This window comes from Dermacentor variabilis, chromosome 7, assembly GCF_050947875.1.
Source record: "Dermacentor variabilis isolate Ectoservices chromosome 7, ASM5094787v1, whole genome shotgun sequence".
NCBI classification, from domain to species: domain Eukaryota; kingdom Metazoa; phylum Arthropoda; class Arachnida; order Ixodida; family Ixodidae; genus Dermacentor; species Dermacentor variabilis.
This window is the reverse complement of record NC_134574.1, coordinates 150,668,238-150,670,962: the sequence shown is the minus strand read 5'-3', so window position 1 is coordinate 150,670,962 and position 2,725 is coordinate 150,668,238. Positions and strand designations below refer to the sequence as shown.

Below are 2,725 nucleotides of genomic sequence, written 5' to 3'. Positions count from 1 at the left end.
TCTCCAATATCACGTACGTGTTTAATGTGTGTCGATGCGGGTGAGGAGGAAGCTCCCATGTATAATTTAAGAAAGCGTGGTCCGAGCTGTCCGGAAGAACGAGGGCTTCCAAGGCACGCGTGGTGAGAGGTAATACCCCGTTCAGGCCCTTTTCCACCAAGCTCGCCATCACCCGGCATCTGCACGCGCAACTCACCTTGGCCCAGCCGAAAAGAAAACAGGTAGGGTTGTGACGGAGATACAGACAGAGGAAGGGCACTGGGGCTTCCCTGCGAATCAAGGTCACAGTGTTCCTGGACAACTGAGGGTCCATTTCGGTTGCAGAACGGCCTCACGCACGCTGAAGACGCGATGGAACATTCGGGCACACTCGCCGTCACCTCGGATTCGACGGCGGCGACAGTGTTCCTGCGGCGGGACCCCCGTACGGAGGGCTGGGCCCTGGTGGGCAACAAGCAGTTCATCGTGGGGCTACTCTGCGCCTACGTCTATGCCGTCAAGGTGGCCGGGCCCCGCTTCATGCAGGGCCGCAAGCCGTACGATAACCTCAAGCCGGCGATTGCGATCTAGAACGCCGCCATGGTGGTGCTCAACTGGTACTTCATGGTGGCCTTCCTGACGAGGAGCTACTTAGGCGGCGGCTACAGCTTCGTGTGCCAGGGCATCGACTACGACGCGCGCGACGAAATGACCATAAGCTTTCTCACGCACTGCTGGTGGTACGAGTGGGTGAGGGTGGCGGACTTTCTGGACACTGCGTTCTTCGTGCTGCGCAAGAAGGAGTCCAACATTTCCGTGCTGCATGTAGTCCACCACGTCGGGGTGGTCTTCAGCGGCTGGTACGGGCTAGCGTACGGAGCCGACGGACACATCGCCTTGACCCTGATCTTCAACAGCTTCGTGCACGTGGTGATGTACTCGTACTACTTCCTCTCCTTGCTGGGTCCCGCGGTCCGCAAGCACCTCTGGTGGAAGAGGCACCTCACCCAGCTGCAGATGTTTCAGTTCGTTGTGCTCATCGCGCACCAGTTGTTGCCGCTGTTCTTTGAGTGCGGATATCCACTGGCGCACTTGTACATCAGCCTGCCCCAGATACTCTTCTTTCTGGTCATGTTTCTCAACTTTTACTTGAAGAACTACAACAACAGGAAAAAAATGGCAGCGTCGTATAACGCCTCGAAGACCAAGGTTCAGTGACTCCACTCTTAGCAAAAAAAAAAGTCCTTTTTTTTGTTTTGTTTCCTCTCAGAGAATATATGTACGTTACAATGCTTGTTTAAAAAGTGATTTCTTTTCCGCTCGCGCTTGCAGCAGCGTGGTTTAAGAAGAGTTTGCTCGCTTTGGGAATACCTGTATGTTGTGGGTGGGGAAGCGGCATATTCCCGAAAAATAATACTACGCCACATATGCAGATTCCTCTAGATTTAGGTATAGTCTTTCATATTTAATTTCGTGATAGTGACAGCGTGGAATTTCACCGTTGTAGGAGATTCCATGGTTGTAATTAAAGAAATATATATGTTAATAGTAACCCGTGTGAGTGACGAAGACGGGAGTGGAGCTCTTATATCGTATCGGCGTGCCAGTAGAGTCAGTATATATGGCGGCGCTGTTTTCGCTTGAATGCTAAGCGCCACGAAGTGGCAAGGTGAATGCTTCACATGCCATGCTCCTGATGCTGAACGCTTCGTGCTCCTCAAAGGCTGTCGCATTACACTATTGATGCCTCTCAAGGTTCCTATGCCTGTTTACCGCAGAGTTCGCTGAACGGGGGACGCAGTGTTGCTGAAGAATCTATGTTTTTAGCTGCGCCGTCTCGCTGCTTCTCAGCGGGTGGGAAACACGTGCTTAAGATTCCATGCTTGCGCTGAACAGGAACTGTAAACTTATTGTAGCTATCGCGGCTGCCTAAGCAAACTAATGTCGCACCATTTCCCCAGGCACACATAAGGTCGCCCTAAGATGAGCTAATTCACTGCTAACCAAAGTTTGAGATTCGTGGAGTTGCCCTTACTGTCAGTTCCCTGTTGACTGATTGGTATAACTGATTGGCATATTTATTTATATTCTGACACTAAAGCTCGCTATCCATGATAGAATGACCGTCAGTATAACTATAAGAGCGAATTGGTTCAGCGTATGAACAAAACGGAAGTGCTCATGTCTGTGTTATGCCATTCTGGCGTCGTGGTCCGATTGCGCATTTACATTTTAATAATCAAACAGTCGCGCCGAAATAATGGGGGAAGCATGGTGTCGAACAGAGGGAAAAAAATGATTACTTTTTTTTCGTTTAATCTGCTCCGTTCTTGTGCATAAAACTGTTTTTTCCCAGCGTGAAATAAGTCCGCAAATGCTCGCGAAATTGCCGCACGAGTGGCCGCTCGGGGCACTTTGCGTGTTTTTGCGGGCTTCTTTCACGCTCCGAAAAAGAAACCACTTTTACGTAGCACGTATCGAGCAACATAAACATGTAATAGGGAAGTTTTCGTGTTGCTGCAGAATATTCTCATTGAGAATTTTTGTCGAACTATAATATTTGAGAAGTTAATATTAAGACTATTTATGTAGTTACGTGGAATGCAATAAAAAAATAATGAGTATCTTCAAGTCACGTGAAGCAACATTAATTACTTCGGTTCTGCGCAGCTACGTAGCATTTGCACATTTTTTTTTTAAATTTGGCTAAAGTTACGTGTGACACCCCGTTTATGCCGGCGCCGAT

At 49.1% G+C, this 2,725-nt stretch overlaps 1 pseudogene; it reads left to right on the top strand.

The window, feature by feature from the left end:
- The first annotated feature begins 351 nt into the window (after window positions 1-351).
- Window positions 352-1,197, top strand: LOC142588894 (very long chain fatty acid elongase AAEL008004 pseudogene; annotated as a pseudogene).
- Window positions 1,198-2,725: the final 1,528 nt, after the last annotated feature.